This window comes from Pan troglodytes, chromosome 15 (assembly GCF_028858775.2).
Source record: "Pan troglodytes isolate AG18354 chromosome 15, NHGRI_mPanTro3-v2.0_pri, whole genome shotgun sequence".
Lineage (NCBI taxonomy): Eukaryota > Metazoa > Chordata > Mammalia > Primates > Hominidae > Pan > Pan troglodytes.
This window is the reverse complement of record NC_072413.2, coordinates 17,969,086-17,994,606: the sequence shown is the minus strand read 5'-3', so window position 1 is coordinate 17,994,606 and position 25,521 is coordinate 17,969,086. Positions and strand designations below refer to the sequence as shown.

The window sequence follows — 25,521 nt, the reverse complement described above, 5'->3', positions numbered from 1 at the left end:
TGTAGAATCAGTGGAAGCTCTGAGCTTATTTTTCTGCAACTAGATGGTCTTATCTGGGGGAAAGTGAGACAATGATAGATCATCTGGCATTAGGTTCTCATATGAAGCACACAACCTAGATCCTTCGGATAGGCAGTTCACAACAGGGTTCATGCTCCAATGAGTTTCTAATGTTATCACTGATCTGACTGGAGGCAGAGTTCAGGCTGTAATATGAGCCATGGGGTGTGGCTGTAAGTACAGGTGAAGCTTCCTTGGCTTGCCTACTGCTCACCTCCTCCTGTGTGGTGTGGTTCATAATAGTCCGTGGACTGGTATGAGTCTGTGGCCTGGGAGTTGAGGACCCCTGCTCTGGGTGGTTCTACCATAGATAAAAAAGTAAAAGTAAGGAATTTTTGATCACAAAAGAACACTGAAGCACAGGTCATGTTACACATGCTTGTCCCAATAAGGTCTCACTATTACTGACTTCATTCCTCCTCATTTGAAGTTGGAAAGAGATATATTGACTTTTTTGGAACAAGATGTGTTCTTCTACCTGCTGGTTATTTGTCATCATAACAGTAATTTTATTAGAACAAGATGCTCTGCTACCATTTGCCAAAAGAGTGTCATAATAAATATGCAAATTGCCCAACTCTAGGCTCAGCAGATTATCATAAAAGTAGAAAAATGTTTCACACTAACAAAAATGCTAGTATGCTACCTGATTGTAGACACCTAATACATTGTATAGTCCAAACTGTATGAGGACACCTTTAATTTAGCCATCTATTTATCAAAGAGCTTCTGTAAGTTAGGTTTTATAAGTTGCAGGAGACAAAAAGGGAATAGATGTAGTTTTCATCTTTAAGGTGCTCATAATAGAGCTGTCTCTATTTCATTTCTGTGCTTTTTCAACAGAATTTACACAGAAAACATTTCTATTTATATTTTCACTTGTCCACTTAAATAACTATCAAATGTCTTTTAGATACTAGCCATTTTTTCTAATGCTACAGAGCACAAACAATTAAAAGTAGAGACAGGAGCTTGTTATTATCATTGTCATTTTCATTATTTTACTACTTTATTCAGTGCTTTCTGTGTGCTAGATGCCCACTGGAAGCTTATAATTATGATTTATTATATATTGATTATGTGCCAGACATATGTAATGAGGAATGAAAATTTTGGAAAAAAGTAGGTATGATTTAAGGTGAGCATGCAGAGAGAGAAGAATTTTCCTAGGTAAAGAAGCAGAAGAATAATGTTTGGCAGAAGGAAGATGCAACGAGGTTGTGTGTTTGCCAAAAGGAACATCTAATGAGATTGCCTGTTTGGCAGAAAGAGCAGCAAGTGCAAAAGACAAGATGCTTGAGTGAACTTTGCAGGGATTCTGAGCAATTCACTTTTGCTAATACCAAAAGTGTGAGATACGAGAGGTTGGGAATGAGGTGAATACTTAGCTAAGGCAAGTTCATGATAGACTTTTTAATACTATAGAAATGAGTAGGTTTTACCCCGTGGGCCATGGGAAGTTTACCAGGTAGAATGCTTTGGACTGCAAATACTAGATGAGCAGTGGCTAAAACAGTAGGAACCAGAGTTGTTTTGTTTGTTCATTGATATCCTAGGATCCCACTTGTCCCTCTTTCAGCTGTGCTGTTGGCCATGTTTTATTCACGTAACTGGGAGAAAACTTAGAAGCATGCAAGGGCTTCCTATAATATTTCATTGGCTAGGTCAGAGTACCTGCTCATTCCCAAACCAGGCACTGGGAAGGAAAATACATGATTAGCTTAGAATAAACATTTCTCTTTCTGAGGCTGAGGAGGGGGATTGGGATAATAAACATCCCAATAGACTTGTGTTTCTTCTGCAAGAATAAAGAATGGCTATTGATACGGAGCCAACAATGTGTGCTGCAGGGGCTCATTGGAGAAATTTGAGCAGGGGAGTCACAAGATTAAATTTGAGTATTAAGGCATTCTGGTTATGGTGTAAAACGGGTTAGAAAGCTTTTTCTGTAAAGGACTAGGTGGGAAATATTTTAGACTATGTGGTCTCTGTCATGTCTTCTTAACCCTGCTGTTGTCTGCTGTTGTAGTGTGAAAGCCACCAGAATTATATGTAAGCAAAGAGGCATGACTGAGCTCCTATAAAACTTTACTTACAATGCCATAATGCAGATTGGATTTGGTCTGTAGCCTATACTTTGCTGGGATTGATGGAACGTTCTTTACTATGTAAAGAAACCAGGAGACAAAGGAAGCTTTTGCAGTAGTCAGCTACGGTTTCCTTGTCATACATCCTTGGAGTAGCATCAATGTATTACAAGGTTTTCACCTGTCCATAGTGAAATAAATAAAGTTAGGAATCTCAATTACTCGTTTTAATATGTTGGCCTTTGTTTTTTTTTTTTTAGTGTTATGCTTTTTTCATTTGTTTAGGTTAATTTTTTTCCTGTAAGAAATAACATTAATTGTTGGCAGGTTTTTTTTTAGTAAAAGTCATTTTGTAAATGTTTATGTTCCCAGTGGCAGTGGGAATACAAAATGGAGGCAGAAGAGAGGTATCGTCAATATGATTTAGTGATAATTGAATGAGAAAGGCTTGGGGGACAGAGAGAAATCTCAGATGATGTACAGGTTTCCAGGTTGTACACTAGTATTTAATCTAGATGTGAGGAAGGAGTAGGAAATTTTCTGGTGAATACAGAAGAGCAAAGAACAGCAGGTCAGCAGGAATGACTAATGTTTTTCTGTGCATGTTTAATGGAATATTCGTGTAGGATATTTTGAGTAGGTAATTGGATAATCAGCATTTGTAACTTGCATCCTACTAGTTTGACTCTCACTAATAAGACTTGTCAAAGATCTAAGAATCTGAAAGTGGATGATAAATGTCCATGTGTATCACCATCCATGACTGAAAGTCAGCATCCACAGAACACAGGATTGGGACAGATGAACTTAATAGATAAAGATGAATATCGGAGTTGTTCCTCTTAGGGAATGATACTCTCCATGACCTGTGTGAGTCACAGCTGCCAGAAAAGAAAGAGCAAGGAGCGTATGAAGGCAGCAGAGCAAATTCAGTCCTAGAGTGCCCTGCTTGGCTTCGTGTCATAGTTCTGACTTCTAATAAATCATTTTCTGCAAAATATGCTTTGTGTTTTTCCCTCTTGCTGCCTGCAGCCAAACAGAATCCCTTTAGCAGTGCATTTTTGTGTTCTGCCTTTAAACAAATCAACATATAAATAACAAAATGAAGAAAGAGAGTGTTTTTTGTATAGGCTAGTGTTTAACATAAACTTGAGAGTGCGTACGAGGATGATAGTTAGAATTTACGGATTGGGTAGGAAGACTAGATAGAAATCTAAAGATTGCTGACTCAAACACAATGTGGTTTCTTTGCTTTATTGTCACAGCTCTGACTTCACAACTATTGGTTAAATTCATATGCACTATAACTTTAGAAAGCACCTGCCCAAACCAAGTATTAAGTGATTTATTATAATTTCTCTGACTTACTATAGAACTGACTTTCCACGTGTTCATGAGAATTGAATTTGCTTCATAGTATCATCTTAGCTTTGTCCACATGAGCTGTCACCTTGTCTTAATGAATAATGGTTCGCTAAGAATATTGGTTTTGGCATTTAAAGTGATCTATATCTAAATGCAGATAGGACCAGGGACCACTCTTGAACATTAATGTCCAAGCATCTTAAAATTACACATAAGGCTTTCATTATCTGACTTCTTCCCCACTCTCCATCTTTAGCCCTTTTCCCTGTGTGCCCTTTCTCTGGCATTACTGAGCTGCCGGTAGTGCCCTACTCACTCATCCTTCTATTGTAGGCAAATACTTTCACTCTTTCAGGCCTCGCTCCCACTCTTGCTGCTGCCGGGCATGCTGTCACCCTTTCCTGCCCTCTACCCCTTTTAATCTGGCCAGCCTCAATATTTAAGTCTCTGCTTGGGCATGTGTTCTAGAAAAGCCATCCCTGAGATGCTTTATTTTCATTCTTTTTAAACTCTGATGCCTAGCATGTATTTAGCAGGACTCAATAAGAAATTTCTGAGTAAAATGTGAGTAAGATGATGTGCAAGTCTCTCCTCTGCAGTTTTGGAGCAGAGGGGACAGACGTGTGGAGGAATAATGTACAGCTTAGGGGGTAAAGATGCAGTGGAAAAATCAGTAAACTATTAAGGCAGCCTCAAGTAAGGAGGTACCTATTTATCTGGGGAAAGACATGCAGAATCAAGGAAGACTTCTCATAGCATTGTGTTAAAAGATGACAATAAGGCTGGGTGTGGTGGCTCACACCTGTAATCCCAGCATTTTGGGAGGCTGGAGCAGGCAGATCACAAGGTCAAAATATCAGGATCATCCTAGCCAATGGTGAAACCCCATCTCCACTAAAAACACGAAAATTAGCTGGGCGTAATGGTGCATGTCTGTAATCCCAGCTTCTCGGGAGACTGAGATAGGAGAATCCTTTGAACCAGGGAGTCGGAGGTTGCAGTGAGCTGAGATTGTGCCACTGCACTCCAGCCTGGTGACAGAGCAAGAGCCTGGCTCAAAAAAAAAAAAAAGAAAAAAAGAAAAATGAAAATAAATATGTCAGAATAGTGGAGGGAAACATTTTTAGATATTAGGAAGTCATTGTACACTAATAAAGGTGTCATTAGTACTTTTGGAAATCATTTATAAGGTACTATTGTTGCAGAAAACAGGAGGCAGGAGAGATCCAGTGGGTGAAACAGGAGGATTTCATTTAGGTGCATGCGAGCTCAGTGGATTTGCAGCCAAAAGCTGAGCCCTGAACAAAGACAGGGCTTGGCTTATGTAGGCAAGCTTACAGAAGCAAAACAAAGGCAGTTAATCATATAGTGGCAGTTTTGCAACCTCAGCGTAGCTTGTGACCTTGCAACTGCAATGAAGGAAAACAGGAACTTGCAAATAATATGCATTTGTAAAAATAGCTATGAGTAAATGCTGAGGGGAAGGGGAGACATTAAAGGAATTTGTTTTCTTAACCTTGCTCTGGGATGTCTGGAGCCCATACCTGTGGGCTCTGGCTTCTCAGGCAGGGTCACCGTGACCTTTCCTGGGCCCTGCTTGTTACTATCCTTAGAGTCAGACTAGCTAAGTGCAGGAAAACTTGTTTCTCCTTAAACCTAAATTTCCTTTTCTTTACATTTACTGCTTCACTATTAGGAAGTGGAGAACAACATACTGTGTTACCATATGTGCTTCTACTGTGTTTTAAAGTTGCGTTTCTGGTGGTTTTGTTCATTTATGTTGGGTGGATGAATTTGTGAGTGAATGACATCAGGTGTCTCCCCAAGTGGTTTGTTGAAGTTTGGGAGGATTATTTCCTAAATAACTATTTCTTGAAAAACTAAACACTCAACTTATGAAATAAAATGTTGTCTTACATCTATTTTTATAAAGGCAATAGTTTTTAACTGTTGTGAGTGGTTCATTTTAACTGAATATATGGATTTCTCAATAGAACAAGACTTAAAGCTGACATCACAGGAAGAGTCACAAAGGCTGAAAGGCAGTGAAAATAGCCAGCCAAAGGCATGGAAAATTTTAAATTTAAATTTTTGATTTAATGTTGTTTTCTTTGCTTTAATAATATTAGATAGTCCAAATGAAATTACCTTTCAGACTAGGTTTTGAGAATCAATAGATTCTTTTTTCAAAGAATTTTAAAATAGATTCTTAAAATTTATTTTAATAAATTCAGCAATCTCATTAACAGAAGAATGAATAGATGCTAATTTAACATTTGATATTTAACTTAAAAAACATAACCACTATAAAATTTAAAATATTCTTATTTTACAATATTCTTATTTAAAATATTCTCATCTGCCTTTTTGATTAGCTTACAACTAATCTTTCCTTTTGGAATAGAGGCAAAAACAATTCCAGAACTTTATTTATTCTTTTATATTTACAACACCCTAACATGATGAAGAAGGTAACATCAATTATTGGATTATATTATTAAGCAATAGAATTATGAACAATGTAACTCTGATGGTCCCTGAGCTGGATTCATGCTTAAGGAGTAATCATGGCCAGTGATTGAAAATCTGCAGTTTTATATTGTCAGTCACTGATACCAAGGTTACAGATATATTCTCCCTTGTAGTCTCTCACTGACCTCAGCATTTCTGTTCAGGGAGGGAACCAGGTCATAAAACCAACCCAACTGCCTATTAAAAGAATCATATCTTGCAGAATGGGACCTTTGGTATTAGTGCACAAACACAATAACATTCTAACTTATTTCAGTTGCAGAAAATCAGTATATATTATTAAAAATTTTTTATCTGCTGTAATTAGTACACATTAGAATATATTAGAACTGGACTTAAGCAGATAGTATAGATACATAACACTATCATATTATAGTATATAATTTCAATTAAAATTTAAGAATTTGCATCTCTTTCTGTTTGGTGTTGATTTTGGCTCCTAATAGTTTAAAGGGTGCCTACAACCCAGTTAGAAATCTTTTAAAAAAGCACTTCAGTGCACTGTAGGGGCTCACTAGTTAGGGTTTCATGAGGTAAACTCTTTTCAAGTGAGGAAGCCTTTGGAACACTACAAATCATCTGCTAATTCATTTTTGGTAGATTTAACACATAACAAATTAAGTTTAGTCCGAACAAATAGTGACCAAGTTAAGTTTGCTGGTTCATGTTTTTCTTCTCCCTTTGGCTAAGGTGAATTATTTTTCACATGTTAATCAGAAGCCAGTGATGTGGCAGTAGCTAAACATAGATTAAAAAGTTAATTCTTAATTGTAATTATTATTTATTTATTTTAATAATTAAATTTTAATTTTAATTATTTTCCAATTTTTCATTGTCCATACTTGATTACTTAAGAATAAAATTTTTTTAGAACATGCATTCCAAAAGAGGAGACATCACAGAAATACAATAAGCAAATTAACCTTCTGTTTTTGCATCTGCAGAAAATGTCTCAAGAACCAGAAATAAATAAGGATGGTGATAGAGAGGTATGATTTCATATTCACATGTTTCTGTTAAATTAGATTTTTACATTATGTTGTTTAACAAAGTGCTGTAAGTGTAGGCATACATGATCCTATCATGTAAGTAGCATAAATCATCAGTGAAAAAGTTAATATTTAACTCAGAAAGAATTCTGTACATTGAGTTTTCGAGAGATACAAACCCTAAGATATTCTTTGATTATTATGGAACAATCCTGAATGGTGCCATAAAATGCTAGGTAATGCCATTTTAGGAGCTTTGGACCAATCATTTTATCTTTCTTGGTTTTAGTCTGATTATCAATAGATTATGTGGCTAAAGAAGATAGTTTCTTATTCTGTGTATCTTCCAGCTAGAAAATTGTATGGCTATTGAATGTGAAATTTGGGGAGCCTCTCATTTTCTGGAATTCCACGTTTGCACCTCAGCAGTTTCACTCTGCTCCTTGTGTTGTGGCAAACTTTGGTTCCCACATTTCAGTGAGCACCATCATGTTTTTGATATCCCAGCAACCAAATGAAAAAAGAATGCTCAAAGGCAGTGGGGGAGAAGAATATCTTAGTGCAGAAAAGGGCAAACTTTCTTTCTATTCCTGAAGCCCCAGAGTGTCTCATCCTCTAAATCTGACTGTTTAATGTAAAATCTAGGTAGTAAAGACAGAAGAAGACACATTTTGCATCTTTCTTTGTCTTTTCATTTGTGTGTTCCCGCGAGCCAAATAGGGTAAATACATATATAAGATTCTGAAGAGTGATTGAGAATAAAAGCACAAAATGAAGGAGGGCCCTTTTTGAATTTTGGAAAATTCTGTTTTATTCATTGAAACAGAAATGAAGCAAACTTCACAAAAATTTCTGTGATATATTAATGATACGATAATTACATCTTAAAGTTATATGGTGATAGTTCTGTATATATGATCAAATTTAAGTGTGAAATATTTTTAGTGACTAAAATAATGGCAAACTGAGTCAATTGGTAAAATCTTTTTAGGTTCTTTTTATTCAATAAAGTGATAACCATCCTTAATATCCCACTCAAGGTTGAAGAAGAAATGAAAAAGCACGAAAGTAATAACGTGGGATTACTAGAAAACCTGACTAATGGTGTCGCTGCTGGCAATGGTGATGATGGATTAATTCCTGAAAGGAAGAGCAGAACACCTGAAAATCAGCAATTTCCTGACACTGAAAGTGAAGAGTTTCACAGGTAAGCCTATGGCAACATTGAACAGGAGATAACTATGAGCTGGCAAACTAACCCTAATTTGGGCTAATATTCATGATGAACAAATTTTATAGTTTTACTAGGATATTCAGCCTTGCCTGTTAATCAGAAAAATGAAAATCAGCAAACAATGAGTTACCATTTTTTCCAGTCATTACTTTATTTGAAAAACAACCAGTATTGGCAAATGTGCGGGAAAAGGCATTTTCTTTTCTTTTTAGTGAACTTTTCTTTTAGCTTCAAGGGTACATGTGCAGATTTGTTATATAGGTAAAGTGTGTCATGGAGATTTGGACTACAGATTATTTCATCAGCCAAATAATAAGCAAAACACCGGAAAGGTAGTTTTTTGTTCGTCTCCCTCCTGCCATGCTCCACCTTCAAGTAAACCCTGGTGTCTGTTATTCTCCTCATTGTGTCCATGGGTTCTCATTGTTTAGTTCCCACTGATGAGTAAGAATATGTGGCATTCGATTTTCTGTTCCTGCATTAGTTTGCTTAGGATAATGGCCTCCAGCTCCATCTGTGTTGCTGCAAGGGAAATGGTTTCATTGTAAAAGACATTTCATACACTGCTGGTAAATACATTTTGAACATTAATTTAGTAGCATATTCACAAACACATGTATAACATTAAGGATATGTAATATATGTAAAGGATATTTGTATAGATTTGTTACATACATACTTATGTATAAGGACATTTATTACAGCATTATTATATCAAAAAGATGGATCCTTATCAATAGGAAATTATCCTTGTGAAAACTAAATCCTTACCAATAGGAAATAGCTCAATTTTCATATCCAGAAATTAATGTAGTATGAAGCCATTTTTTACAAGTGAGGTTAGATCTAGAGTATACTGATTATTTCACAATTAAAATATATTTAAAGCATTAGTGATAACACATCTTAAGATAATTTTGTTAGAATTCTTGTAATATTTGCTGTGTTGCAAATGGAAGCTACATGCTACATTGACACTGTACCTTGTTAGCAACAAGATTGCTAGTTATTAAATTTTTGTTGTCAGTGCCTGAGTGCTGAAATATTGAACCCTCAGTCTGAATATTGCCAAGGGATTGTACATGGGGATCTATATTTAATATAAACATTTCAGTATATTGGGTAAAACTTTTATTAAAATACATCAAAGGGTCTTTCATCTGCTAAACCAGGAGTTGGCCAGCTTTTTCTGCAAAGAGCCAGTTAGTAAATATTTTAGGCTTTGTGGACTATATATATATATATATATATATTTTTTTTTTTTGAGACAGGGTCTCTGTTTCCCAGGCTGGAGTGCAGTTGTGTGATCATGGCTCACTGCAGCCTCAACTTTCTGAGCTCTAGTGATCCTCCCACCCCAGCCTCTCTACTAGCTGGGACCACAGGTGTGCAGCATCACACCCAGCTAATTGACACTATGGACTGTAAAGTGAATAAGCATGGCTGTATTCCAAGATACTTGACTTACAAAAACAGTCAGTGGGCTGGATTTGGCCCACAGGTTCTTACTTGCTGACCCTTGTGCTAAAAGGAAGGTGCTGCTAATGCATTGACTCTTACATGTAAAAGTGCCCTGCATGGGTGACATTATCTTTTCTTTGAGAAAAGGATATATTTGAGTATTCACCTCACCACGTTTTTCCACAGTGACTTCATATAATTTTAAAAACTTCATTTATAAAATAAGATTATTTTCTGCATTTCTCTCTCTTTATTCCTGTTAATAGAACTCAGTATTTTACTGTGATCAATTACTTTGTATATTTGATGAGTGTCAGCTGTCCTAGAATTGGCTGATTTTATCAAGCAAGAAATACTCTCCTTGAAACTTTTAGTATTTCTTGGTCTTTATGTATAAGCATGAACAAAATGATAATCAGCTTATGTAATCTAGAAATGTTCAAGGCAACTTTTACTCTATAGTTATAAGAATTTAACACCTCAGTCTGGCATTTGTAATGCCACGTGTATAATTTTTATAACCTTTAAAATATATAATTGTTATATAAAATTTGAAAACTACACCTGTTATATAAAATTTGTAACTATTTGTCTATTACTTTTCCATGACTGTGGAAGAAAATTACAACATTCTCAGTCATGACTCCTAAGTGTGATGTCCTTAAAAGAACTGTCTACACTCACGAACTCAAATTTTCTTTTCATTCACTCTTGATCTCACACCAGTGTCTTCAGTTTCAGCAGTCCTCCAACGTTGTTTTTCTTCAAGATTATCACTAATTTTTTTCTGTAATAAATCTATGCATTTTTCTTACACCTCATTTTATTTAATCTGTCAGCAATATTTGAGCCAATGGAGGGCATCTCCTCCCTAGCGGCGTCTCCACTTGGCTTTCAGGACATCACTCCCTCAGGCTTTTCCTCCTGCCTTTCTAGTCCATTCATCATGGTCTGTTTTGCTTGCTCCTCCTCATCTTTCTCTTTTTGGACATTGTTGTTTCCCAGGGCTCAGTCCTCAATCTTCTTTCTTGTGACTTATTCTTTTTCTTTTTTTGAGACAGAGTTTGACTCTGTCCCCCAGGCTGGAGTTCAGTGGTGTGATCTCGGCTCACTACAACTTATGCCTCCTGGGTTTAAGCGATTCTCCTGCCTCAGCCTCCTGCGTAGCTGGCATTACAGCTGTGTGCCACCATGTCTGGCTAATTTTTGTATTTTTAGTAGAGACAGAATTTCCCCATGTTGGCCAGCCTGGTCTCAAACTCCTGACCTCAGGTGATCTGTCTGCCTTGGCCTCACAATGTGTTGGGATTACAGGTGTGAGCCACTGCACCTGGCCCCTCGTGACTTTTTCTACTGTGTATATGCTAGTGATTTCCAAATGTATGTCTCCAGCTCAGATCTCTCTCCTTAATTCCAGATTTCTATATCAGCCTGCCTACTTGACGTCTCTATTTGGTATCACACACTTCTCAGATCCAAAATTGGGCTACTGATGTCCTTCCTGAAATCCACACCTCATGTAGTCTTTCCTACTTTGGTTAAGGGTAACTCTTAACCACAAATCTGCCAAAAATCTCGGTGTCATTCTTGACTCATCTCTCTCTCTCTGACACCTCACATCTAATCTCTCAGTAAATCTTGCGAGGTCTACCTGAAGAATATGTCCAGAAGCCAGTCATATCTTGTACATCTGAGCCACGGTCATCTGCAGTCTAGATGAGTGTCATAGACTGGGAATTGATCATCCTGGCTTTTAAAAACTTCCCTTTTCATCCATTCTTAACTCAGTGGATGTATTTAAAACATGAGTCAAATTGTGTCATTCCCCTGCCCTAGCCCTTCTGATTGCCTCCCATTTCACTCTGAGTATATGTCAAAGTTCCTCCTAATTATCTCCCTTGCTGTGCTTCAGCCACACTGAATTCTTGTCGTCCCTTATCTACCCCTAGTGCTTAAAGACTCCAGGCACACCTCTGTACTTGGCAGTTCCCTGTGTCTGGAATGCTTTTTGCCCAGATATCCTCCTAGCTTTCTCTTTCCATTCCTTCAGTTCTTTATTTAAAACCCCCTTTCTAAGAAGAAGAGGAAAAAGGGTAAAAAGAAACACATTAAGTAACAACCACTTTCTGAGGAAGAACCATGTACTACCCAGATGCATCATGCTTAAGATGCAATTGGGAGCATACAAGGAATGCTCTCTAATGTAATCGTGGGAAGGTTCAATGAAACAAAAGTGATTTATCATCTCCAACTTCAAACCTATTTGTATCTTGACATCAACGCTGTTAACCTTATGTCATCGTTTCTTAGAGTCTTTGATATACAAATAAAAGGTTTTTTGTGTTAGAAAAAAAAAAACCCTTTCTCACCAGGGACTTTTCTGGCCATCCCAACTTTCCCACCACCCTCCCCATCAAACACATAAACGTTTTGTTTTCCTGCTTTAGTATTTCTCCTCTAACATACTGTATATTTTGCCTTATCTTTCTGTTGTTATTGTGTGTTTTTCTCACTCTCATGAATAGGGTTTTTATTTTTCACTACCGTATCCTCACTGCCTAGAAAAAGGCTTAGCATTTTGGACGTAGCTACCTAATAAATACTTATTAAATGAGTGAATGGAGTTTATCCTGAGTATATTGTTTGATTGATTCTCACTTTAAAAATGTTTGACATGGGCCGGGCGCAGTGGCTCACACCTGTAATCCCAGCACTTTGGGAGGCCAAGGCAGGTGGATCACAAGGTCAGGAGATTGAGACCAGCCTGGCTAACATGGTGAAACCCCATCTTTACTAAAAATACAAAAAAATTAGCCGGGTGTGGTGGTGTGTGCCTGTAGTCCCAGCTGCTGGAGAGGCTGAGGCAGGAGAGTGGCATGAACCCGGGAGGCGGAGCTTGCAGTGAGCCGAGATCACACCACTGCACTCCAGCCTGGGTGACAGAGCAAGACTCTGTCTCAAAAATAAATAAATAAATAAATAAAATGTTTGACATGGTTCATTCTAACAGTTTTGCCTGGTAATTGTATGCATTTTTAAAATTGTTATGGCTTTTTATAATAAGCTACATTCTTTATATTAATTTTTTTATTTAGGGAGAAAAGCCCAATATTGTGGTTATTCACTATTTATTGTTTTACTAGTAATCATAATTGTAATTATGGTAAACTGAGTCAGAGGAATTGCAAACTTTACTGGTATCTTATTTTTTTGAGATGGAGTCTCACTGTATCACCCAAGCTGGAGTGCAGTGGCGCAATCTCAGTTTATTGCAACCTGGGTTCATGCATTTCTCCTGCCTCAGCCTCCTAAGGAGCTGGCCCTTGCATAAGGCGGCCACACAAATTTTGGAAGCATTCCACATTTTTCACAGTCACTGGAAGTTCATTTGACTGTTTGCTGACTAGCTCTAAGGAAACAGTGTGAATCAAAGCAAAATGGTGCCACCAAAATATTGAAATTGTGATTTGCGCTACAAAAATAGTCATGTAAGGTGGTCTGTGAGATGACACCAGAGCCAAATGACGTGTGGGGTGTTGTGTGCAAAATATATTGTTAGTATGTACTTTAAAAATTAGAGAATGTCAACTTGCAGCTTCTTCATGGAACCTGAAAAAAAAAAATAAAAGTAAGATTTTGGTCTCCCATGTCAGCTGGAGATGAACATGTACATAAAGCATCATCGTAACAAACATCTGGCTCAGAGTTCGAGTCTGTAGAGAAGAATCGTTGGTCCAAGTCAAGTCTTAACATCCATTGGTTTTTCTGCCCTTGACGTGATTGATCAACTCTGTAATAGTGGACAATCACATTGTCTACTTTAATGAGATATTTATGAAAAAATTTAGTTACAAACTATCACATAGTTGAGATGCCCTGAATTATAAGCCATAAAGAGTAGGACAACTAAGAAGCAAAATTAGGATTTAATAACATTTCCTGAAAACTATAACATTTGCATATTAGAACCTATGAATAAGATACACATTGGGTTTTATTTGGGATTCCAAGATAATTTCAGTCATAAAGTTTAGGCACAGATTATTCAATTGTTTTACTATTTCTCTGAGCATTTAGAAAAATGTTATCTTGTTAAATCATAACAACAACCTAGGAAAATAAGGCAGCATAGTCCTCACTTTGTAGAAGAAGACATTGAGCCTAAGAGAAGCAGCTTGTTCAAGAGCAAATAGCTGTTCATTATGGAACTAGGACTTACGCAGAGTTGGGACACTTTATATTATGTAATGCTAATGCAAGCTAATTTACTGGGTCAAAGTGCCCTCGATTTATGAGTATTTCACCTTTTTTTTTCTTCTTTAATTAGAAGCTTCATGAGAAGTTTGTAGAAAGTACGCATAAGTGGATGGGATAATACTGTTAAGTTCTGATATTTTACATTTGGTAAGTTTCCAGATCAGTATTTTAAAACAGTAATTTTATTTATTATATTTTTATACATAGAATTTGCAAATTACTTTCTGACTACAAAGAAAAACAGATGCCAAAATACTCTTCTGAAAACAGCAACCCAGGTAAGACTTGTGATAGTGAATTACTTTAGGTCAGTTGTCCACAACCTTTTTGGCACCAGGGACTGGTTTTGTGGAAGACAATTTTTTCATGGACTGGGGGAAGGTGGGGATGATTTCAGGATTATTCAGTCACATTACATTTATTGTGCTACTTTATATTATTATTACATTGTAATATATAATGAAATAATTATACAACTTACCATAATGTAGAATCAGTGGAAGCTCTGAGCTTGTTTCCCTGCAACTAGATGGTCCCATCTGGGGGCAAAGGGAGACAGTGACAGATCATCAGGCATTAGATTCTTATACGAAGCACACAACCTAGATCCCTTGGATGGGCAGTTCACAACAGGGTTGATGCTCCAATGAGTATCTAATGTTATCACTGATCTGACTGGAGGCAGAGTTCAGGCTGTAATGTGAGCCATGGGGAGTGGCTGTAAATAGAGATGAAGCTTCCCTGGCTTGCCTGCTGCGCACCTCCTCCTGTGTGGCGTGGTTCCTAACATGCCATGGACTGGGACCAGTCCGTGGCCTGGGAGTTGTGGAACCCTTCTCTGAGTGGTCCTACCATAGATAAAAAAGTAAAAGTAAGGAATTTTTGATCACAAAAGAACAGTGAAGCACAGGTCACGTTACATATGCTTGTGCCAACAAGGTCTCACTATTACTGACTTCATTCCTCCTAATTTGAAGTTGAAAGAGATACATTTACTTTGTTGTAACAAGATGTGTTCTTCTACCTGCTGGTTAATTGTCATGATAACAGTAATTTTGTTAGAAGAAGGTGCTCTGCTACCGTTTGGCAAACGATTGTCATAATGTACAATTTGCCCAACTCAAGGGTCAGCACATTATAATAAAAGTATAAAAATGTTTCACAGTAACAAAATTGCTAGTATGCTACCTGGATGTGGACACCTAATACATGGTACAATCCAAGCTGCATGAGGACACCTTTAATTTAGCTATCTCATCATCAAAAAGCTTCTGTAAGTTAGGTTTTATAAGTTGCAGGAGACAAAGATGGAATAGATGTAGTTTTAGTCTTTAAGATGCTCATAACAGAACTGTCTCTATTTCATTTCTGTGCTTTTTCAACAGCATTTACAAAGGAAACATTTTTATTTATGTTTTCACTTGTCCGCTTAACAAATAACTGTCAAATGTCTTTTAGATACTAAGCATTTTTTCTAAGGCTACAGAAAACAAAAAGACATACAGGAGCTTGTTATTATCATTGTCATTTTTATTCTTTTGCTACTTTATTCAGTGCTTACTGTGTGCTAGATGCCCACTGGAAGCTTATAATTATGATTTATTATATATTGATTATGTGCCAGACATATGTAATGAGGAATGAAAATTTTGGGAAAAAGTAGGTATGATTTAAGGTAAGCATGCAGAGAAAGAAGAATTTTTCTAGGTAAAGAAGCAGAAGAATAATGTTTGGCAGAAGGAAGATGCAACGAGGTTGTGTGTTTGCCAGAAGGAACATCTAATGAGATTGCCTGTTTGGCAGAAAGAGCAGCAAGTGCAAAAGACAAGATGCTTGAGTGAACTTTGCAGGGATTCTGAGCAATTCACTTTTGCTAATACCAAAAGTGAGAGATACGAGAGGTTGAGAATGAGGTGAATACTTAGCTAAGGCAAGTTCATGATAGACTTTTTAATACTATAGAAATGAGTAGGTTTTACCCCGTGGGCCATGGGAAGTTTACCAGGTAGAATGCTTTGGACTGCAAATACTAGATGAGCAGTGGCTAAAACAGTAGGAACCAGAGTTGTTTTGTTTGTTCATTGATATCCTAGGATCCCACTTGTCCCTCTTTAAGCTGTGCTGTTGGCAGTGTTTTAGTCATGTCTCCTTTCATGGTTGGCTAATCCGCAGCAGCTCCAAACATCTTGTTCTCACAACACAACATCGCAAGGGCTGCTTTTCTTCACATGTGTCTTTTAAACAGTGAGAAAACTTAGAAGCATGCAAGGGGCTTCCTGTAACATTTCATTGGCTGGGTCACAGTACCTGCTCATTCCCAAACCAGGCACTGAGAAGGCAAATACCTGATTAGCTTAGAATAAACATTTCTCTTTCTGAGGTTAAGGAGGGGGATTGGGATAATAAACATCCCAATAGACTTGTGTTTCTTCTGCAAGAAAGAATAAGGAATGGCTACTGATAGGGAGCCAACAATGTGTGCTGCAGGGGCTCATTGGAGAAATTTGAGCAGGGGAGTCACAAGATTAAATTTGAGTATTAAGGCATTCTGGTTATGGTGTAAAACGGGTTAGAAAGCTTTTTCTGTAAAGGATCAGGTGGGAAATATTTCAGACTATGTGGTCTCTATCATATCTATTTAACCCTGCTGTTGTCTGCTGTTGTAGCGTGAAATCATGATTATACATAAGCAAACAGGCATGACTGAGCTCCTATAAAACTTTACTTACAAAGCCATAATGCAGATTGGATTTGTCCTGTGGCCTATAGTTCCCTGGGATTCATGGAAGATAACCATGTAAAGACCAGGAGACAAAGGAAGCTTTTGCAGTAGTCAGCTATGGTTTCCATGTCACACATCCTTGGACTAGTATCAATGTATCATAAGGTTTTCACCCATCCATGGTGAAATAAATAACGTTAGGAATCTCAGTTACTCATTTTAATATGTTGGCCTTTGTTATGCCTTTTTCATTTGTTTTGCTTATTTTTTTTTTCATGTAAGAAATAACATTAATAGTTGGCGGTTTTCTTTTAAATAAAAGCCATTTTGTAAATGTTCATGTTCCCAGTGGCAGTGGGAATACAAAATGGAGGCAGAAGAGAGGTATTGTCAATATGATTTAGTGATAATTGAATGAGAAAGGCTTGGGGGACAGAGAGAAATCTCAGATGATGTACAGGTTTCCAGGTTGTACACTAGTATTTAATCTAGATGTGAGGAAGGAGTAGGAAATTTTCTGGTGAATACAGAAGAGCAAAGAACAGCAGGTCAGCAGGAATGACTAATGTTTTTCTGTGCATGTTTAATGGAATATTCGTGTAGGATATTTTGCGTAGGTAATTGGATAATCAGCATTTATAACTTGCATCCTACTAGTTTGACTCTCACTAATAACACTTGTCAACGATCCAAGAATCTGAAAGTTGATGATAAATGTCCATGTGTATCACCATCCATGACCGAAAGTCAGCAACCACAGAACACAGAATTGGGACAGATGAACTTAATAGATAAAGATGAATATCGGAGTTGTTCCTCTTAGGGAATGATACTCTCCATGACCTGTGTGAGTCACAGCTGCCAGAAAAGAAAGAGCAAGGAGAGTATGAAGGCAGCAGAGCAAATTCAGTCCTAGAGTGCCCTGCTTGGCTTCGTGTCATAGTTCTGACTTCTAATAAATCATTTTCTGCAAAATATGCTTTGTGTTTTTCCCTCTTGCTGCCTGCAGCCAAACAGAATCCCTTTAGCAGTGCATTTTTGTGTTCTTCCTTTAAACAAGGCAACATATAAATAATGAAAACAAGAGAAAGAGTGGTTTTTGTATGGGATAGTATTTAACGTAAACTTGAGAGTGAGTACCAGGATTATACTTAGAATTTATGGACTGGATGGGAAGACTGGATAGAAATCTAAAGATTGCTGACTCAAACACAATGTAATTTCTTTGCTTTATTGTCACAGCTCTGAATTCACGACTCTTAGTTGTATTCATATGCACTATAACTTTACAAAGCATCTTCCCAAACCAAATCTTTACTGATTTATTATAAATTGTATGACTTTATTATAGAATTGACTTTCCAAGTGTTCATGAGAATTATTGAGAATTCACTACATAGTATCATTTCAGTTGTGTCCACATGAATAATCAGTCACCTTGTCTTAATGAATAATGGTTCACCAAGATTATTGGTTTTGGCATTTAAAGTGATCTATATCTAAATGCAGATAGGACCAGGGACCACTCTTGAACATTAATGTCCAAGCATCTTAAAATTACACATAAGGCTTTCATAATCTGACTTCTGCCCCACTCTCCATCTTTAGCCCTTTTCCCTGTGTGCCCTTTCTCTGGCATTACTGAGCTGCTGGTAGTGCCCTACTCACTCATCCTTCTATTGTAGACAAATACTTTCATTCTTTAAGGCCTCGCTCCTGCTCTTGCTGCTGCCGGGCATGCTGTCACCCTTTCCTGCCCTCTACCCCTTTTAATCTGGCCAGCCTCAATATTTAAGTCTCTGCTTGGGCATGTGTTCTAGAAAAGCCATCCCTGAGATGCTTTATTTTCATTCTTTTTAGACCCTAATGCCTAGCATGTATGTAGCAGGACTCAATACAAATTTTCTGAGTAAAACAAAGACTGTTTTTACAAAGATGATGTGCAAGACTCTCTCCTGCAGTCTTGGAGCAGAGGGGACAGACATATGGAGAAATAATGTACAGCTTAGGGGGTAAAGATGCAGTAGAAAAATCAGTAAAGTACTAAGGCAGCCTCAAGGAAGGAGATACCTGTTTATTTGGGGAAAGACATGCAGAATCAAGGAAGACTTCACATAGGATTGTTTCAAAAGATGAAAATAAGGCTGGGTGTGGTGGCTCATGCCTGTAATCCCAGCACTTTGGAGGCTGAGGTGGGCGGATAATGAGGTCAGGAGATTGAGACCATCCTGTCCAATGGTGAAACCCCATCTCTACTAAAAATACAAAAATTAGCTGGGTGTGGTGGTGCTTGCCTGTAATCACAGCTACTCAGGAGACTGAGGCAGGAGAATTGCTTGAACCAGGGAGTCAGAGGTTGCAGTGAGCTGATCGCACCACTTCATTCCAGCCTGGTGACAGAGCAAGACCCTGGCTCATAAAAAAAAAAAAAAAAAAAAAAAAAAAAAAAAAATTAAAATAAATTTGTCAGAATTATGGAGGGAAACATTTTAGATATTAGGAAAATGTTGTACAGTAATAAAGGTGTCAGCAGTGATTTTGGAAATCATTTATAAGGTACTATTAGGAAGTGGAGAACAATATACCTTATTGTGTCACCTTATATGTTTCTACTGTATTTTAAAGCTGTGTTTATGGTGGTTTTGTTCATTTATGTTGGGTGAATGCATTTATGAGGGAATTTTTAACATGTGTGTATGTCTTCAATCTGGTGACATCTGATGTCTCCCCAAGTGGTTTTTTGAAGTTTTTGAGAATTATTTCATAAATGAAAATTTCATGAAAGATTAAACACTCAATTTATGAAATAAAATGAAATGTTGTCTTAAATCTGTTTTTAAAAGGCAATAGTTTTTAACTGTTCTAAGTGGTTGACTTTAACTGAATATATGGATTTTTCAGCAGAACAAGACTTAAAGCTGACATCAGAGGAAGAGTCACAAAGGCTTAAAGGAAGTGAAAATAGCCAGCCAGAGGCATGGAAACTCTTAAATTTAAACTTTTGGTTTAACGCTGTTTTTTTTTTTTTTTTTTTGCTTTAATAATATTAGATAGTCCAAATGAAATTACCTTTGAGACTAGGCTTTGAGAATCAATAGATTCTTTTTTTAAGAATCTTTTGGCTGGGGGGGTGGCTCATGCCTGTAATCTCAGCACTTTGAGAGGCCGAGGTGGGCAGATCATGAGGTCAGGAGATCGAGACCATCCTGGCTAAGACGATGAAACCCCGTCTCTACTAAAAATACAAAAACTTAGCCGGGTGTGGTGGTGGGCACCTGTAGCCTCAGCTACTCAGGAGGCTGAGACAGGAGAATGCCATGAACCTGGGAGGTGGAGCTTGCAGTGAGCCGAGATCTGCCACTACACTCCAGCCTGGGCGACAGAGCAAGACTCTGTGTCAAAAAAAAAAAAAAAAAAAAAAAAAAAAGAATATCTTAATAGATTCTTAAAATTTATTGTAATAAATTCAGCAACCTTATTAAAAGAAGAATCAATCGATTCTAATTTAATATTTCATATTTAACTTCAACATAACCCACTATGAAATTTAAAATACTCTTATTTAAAAATATTCTTATCTGCCTTCTTTATTAGCTTATAGCTAATCTTTCCTTTTGGAATAGAGGCAAAAACAAATTTCAGAACTTTGTTCTTTTATTTTTACAACACCCTAACATGATGAAGAAGGTAACATCAATTATTGGATTGTATTATTAAGCAATAGAATTATGAACAATGTAACACTGATGATCCCTGAGCTGGATTCATGGTTAAAGAGTGATCATGGCCAATGATTGAAAATCTGCAGTTTTATATTGTCAGTCACTGATACTAAGGTTAAAGATATATTCTGCCTTGTGGTCTCTCATTGACCTCAGTGTTTCTGTTCAGGGAGGGAACCAGGTCAAAAAAGCAACCCAACTGCCTATTAAAGGAATCATATCTTGCAGAATGGGACCTTTGGTGTTAGTGCACAAACACAATAACATTCTAATTTATTTCAGTTGCAGAAAATCAGGACAGATTAAAATTTTTATCTACTGTCATTAGTACATATTAGAATATATTAGAACTGGACTTAAGGATATAATCTAGATATATAACACTATCATACTACAGTATATAATTTCAATTAAAATTTAAGAATTTGCATCTCTTTCTGTTTGGTGTTGATTTCGGCTCCTAATAATTTAAAGTGTGCCTACAATCCAGTTAGGAATCTTTTAAAAAAGCACTTCAGTGCTCTGTAGGGGCTCACTAGTTAGGGTTTCATGAGGTAAACTCTTTTCAAGTGAGGAAGGTTTTGCAACACTACAAATGATCTGCTGATTCATTTTTGGTGGATTTGACACATAATAAATTAAGTTTAGTCTGAACAAATAGTAACCAAGTTAAGTTTGCTGGTTCATGTTTTTCTTCTCCCTTTGTCTAAGGTGAATTATTTTTCACATGTTAGAAGCCAGTGATGTGGCAGTAGCTAAACATAGATTAAAAAGTTAATCTTAATTTTAATTATTATTTATTTTTTTAAGTTTAATTTTAATTATTTTCTAATTTTTATTGTCCATACTTGATTACTTAAGAATAAAATTATTTTAAAAACATGTGCTCCAAAAGAGGAGACATCACAGAAATACAACAAGCAAATTAACCTTCTGTTTTTGCATCTGCAGAAAATGTCTCAAGAACCAGAAATAAATAAGGGTGGTGATAGAAAGGTATACTTTTATATTCATATGTTTGTGTTGAATTAGATTTTTACATCATGTTGTTTAACAAAGTGTAGTAAGTGTAGGCACACATGATCCTATCATGTAAGTAGCATAAATCACCAGTGAAAAATGTAATACTTAACTCAGAATTCTATACATTGAATTTTAAAGAGCTGCAAACCCTAGAGATATTCTTTCATTATTATGGAATAGTCCCGAATGGTGCCATAAAATGCTAAGTAATGCCACTTTAGGAGCTTTGGATCAATAATTTTATCTTTCTTGGTTTTAGTCTGATTATCAATAGAAAATGTGGCTAAAGTAGATAATTTTTTATTCTGTGTATTTTCCGGCTAGAAAATTTTATGGCTATCGAATGTGAAATTTGGGGAGCAACTCATTTTCTGGAATTCCATGATTGTACCTCAGCAGTTTCACTCTTCTCCTTATGTTGTGGGAAACTTTGGTTCCCATGTTTCAGTGAGCACCTTCGTGTTTTTGATATCCTAGGAACCTAATGAAAAAAGAATGCTCAAAGGCAGTGGGGGAGAAGAATGTCTTAGTGCAGAAAAGGGCAATCTTCCTTTCTATTCCTGAAGCCCCACGGTGTCTCATCCTCTAAAATGACTGTTTATAATGTAAAATCTAGGTGGTAAAGAGGGATGAAGACACATTTTGCATCTTTGTCTTTTTATTGGTGTTCCCACCAGTCAAATGGGGGTAAATACATATATAAGATTCTGAAGAGTGATTGAGAATAAAAGCACAAAATAAAGGAGGGCCCTTTTTGAATTTTGGAAAATTCTGTTTTACTCATTGAAACAGAAATGAAGCAAACTTTACAAAAATTTCTGTGATATATTAGTGATATGATAAGTACGTCTTAAAATTATATGGTAATAGTTCTGTGTATATAATCCAATTTAAGAGTGAAATGTTTTTAATGACTAAAATAATGATAAACTGGTCAAGTGATAAAATCAATTAAAAATATTCTTTCTATTCAATAAAGGGATAACTATCCTTAATATCAAACTTTCATTCAAGGTTGAAGAAGAAATGAAGAAGCACGGAAGTACTCATATGGGATTCCCAGAAAACCTGACTAATGGTGCCACTGCTGGCAATGGTGATGATGGAGTAATTCCACCAAGGAAAAGCAGAACACCTGAAAGCCAGCAATTTCCTGACACTGAGAATGAACAGTATCACAGGTAAGTCTGTGGCAACATTGAACAGGAGATAACTATATGCTGTCAATCTAATTCATGATGAACAAATTTTATACTTTTACTAGGATATTCAGCCTTGCCTGTTAATCAGAAAAATGAAAATCAGTAAACAATGAGTTACCATTTTTTCCAGTCATTAATTTATTTGAAAAATAGCCAGTATTGGCAAATGTGAGGGAAAAGGCATTTTCTTTTCTTTTCAGTGAACTTTTATTTTAGCTTCAGGGTACATGTGCAGGTTTATTATATAGGTAAACTGTATCATGGAGGTTTGGGGTACAGATTATTTCATCAGCCACATAATAAGCAAAATACTCGAAAGGTAGTTTTTTGGTCGTCTCCCTCCTGCCATGCTCCACCCTCAAGTAGGCCCCAGTGTCTGTTATTCTCCTCTTTGTGTCCATGAGTTCTCACGTTTAGTTCCCACTAATGAGTAAGAATATGTGGCATTCGATTTTCTGTTCCTGCATTAGTTTGCTTAGGATAATGGCCTCCAGCTCCATCTGTGTTGCTGCAAGGGAAATGGTTTCACTGAAAAAGACATTTCATACACTGTTGGTAAATACATTTTGAACATTAATTTAGTAGCATATTCACACGCACACGGATATATAACAGAGTAAGGATGTATAATACATGTAAAGGATATTTGTGTAGATATGTTACATGCATACTTACATATAAGGACATTTATTATAGCATTATTATATTAAAAATTTGGAGCTAGTCTACTTCCTTATCAATAGGAAATAGCTCAATTTCCATACCCCCAAAATAATGTATTATGCAACCATTTTTGAAAAGTGAGGTTAGATCTAGGGTATACTGATTATTTCACAGATAAAATGTATTTAAAGCATTTAGTTTGATGACACATCTTAAGAGTTCTTGTTAAAATTCTTGTAATATCTGCTGTGTTGGAAATGGAAGCTACATGCTACATTGACACTGTAACTTGTTAGCAACAAGATTGCTAATTCTTAAATTTTTGTTGTCAGTGCCTGAGTGCTGAAATATTGGACCCTCAGTCTGAATATTGCCAAGGGATTGTACATGGGGATCTGTATTTAATATAAACATTTCAGTGTATTGGGTAAAACTTTTATTAAAATACATCAAAGATCTTTGATCTACTAAACCAAGAGTTGGCCAGCTTTTTCTGCAAAGAACCAATTAGTAAATATTTTAGGCTTTGTGGACTGCATATATTTATTTTCTTGAGACAGGGTCTGGCTCTGTTTCCCAGGCTGGAGTGCAGTTGTATGATCATGGTTGTGTGATCACTGCAGCCTCGACTTTCTGGGCTCTAGTGATCCTCCCACCTCAGCCTCTCTACTAGCTGGGACCACAGGTGTGCAACATCACACCCAGCTAATTGACACTATGGACTGTAAAGTGAATAAGCATGGCTGTGTTCCAGGATACTTGACTTACAAAAACAGTCAGTGGGCTGGATTTGGCCCACAGATGATTATTTGCTGACCCTTGTGCTAAAAGGAAGGTGCTGCTAATGCATTGACTCTTGTATGTAAAAGTGTCCTGCATGGGTGACATTAACTTTCCTTTGAGAAAAGGATATATTTGAGTATTCACCTCACCATAATTTTTCCACAGTGACTTCATATAATTTTAAAAACTTCATTTATAAAATAAGATTATTTTCTGCATTTCTCTCACTTTATTCCTGTTAATAGAACTCAGTATTTTACTGTGATCAATTACTTTGTGTATTTGATGAGTGTCAACTGTCCTAGAATTGGCTGATTTTTATCAAGCAAGAAATATTCTTGTTGAGACCTTTAGTATTTCTTGGTCTTTATGTATAAGCATGAACAAAATGATTATCAGCTTATGTAATCTAGAAATGTTCAAGGGGCCTTTAAAACCTTGGTCTGGCATTTAATGCCACATGTGTATAATTTTTGTAACCTTTGAAATATATAATTGTTACATAGCATTTGAAACCTCCACCTGTAATGTAAAATTTGGAAACTATTTCTTGTCTATGACTGTGGACGAAAATTACATCATTCTCAGTCATGAGTGTTAAGTATGTTGTCCTTTAAGTAACTGTCTACACTCACGAACTCAAATTTTCTTTCCATTCACTCTTGATCTCAATGCCAGTAAGTCTTCAATTTCAGCACTCCTCCAGAGTTGTTTTTCTCGAGGTTATCACTACTTTTTTCTGTAAATAAATCTATGCATTTTTTCTTACACCTCATTTTATTTAATCTGTCAGCAATATTTGAGCCAATGGAGGGCATCTTCTCCCTAACGGCGTCTTCACTTGGCTTTCAGGACCTCACTCCCTCAGGCTTTTTCTCCTGCCTTTCTAGTCCATTCATCATGATCTGTTTTGCTTGCTCCTCCTCATCTTTCTCCTTTTGGACATTGTTGTTTCTCATAGCTCAGTCCTCAATCTTCTTTCTCATGACTTTTTTTTTTTTTTAAGATGAAGTCTGGCTTTGTCCCCTAGGCTGGTGTTCATTGGCACGATCTTGGCTCATTGCAACCTCTGCCTCCTGGCTTCCAGCGCTTCTCCTGCCTCAGCCTCCTGAGTAGCTGGGATTACAGGTGTGTGACACCATACCTGCCTAATTTTTGTATTTTTAGTAGTGACAGGGTTTCCCCATGTTGGCCAGGCTGGTCTCAAACTCCTGATGTCAGGTGATCTGCCCGCCTTGGCCTCATGAAGTGTTGGGATTACAGGCCTGAGCCACAGTGCCTGGCCCTTCATGACTTTTTCTACTGTATATATGCTAGTGATTTCCAAATGCATGTCTCCAACTCAGATCTCACTCCTTAATTCCAGATCTCTGTATCAGCCTGGCTACTTGACAGGCCTAGCGTATCAGACGTAGCTACCT

At 36.9% G+C, this 25,521-nt stretch overlaps 1 pseudogene; it reads left to right on the top strand.

The window, feature by feature from the left end:
• LOC134808272 (POTE ankyrin domain family member J-like) overlaps positions 1–25,521 on the top strand; it is a 51,998-nt pseudogene that overhangs the window by 14,367 nt on the left and 12,110 nt on the right.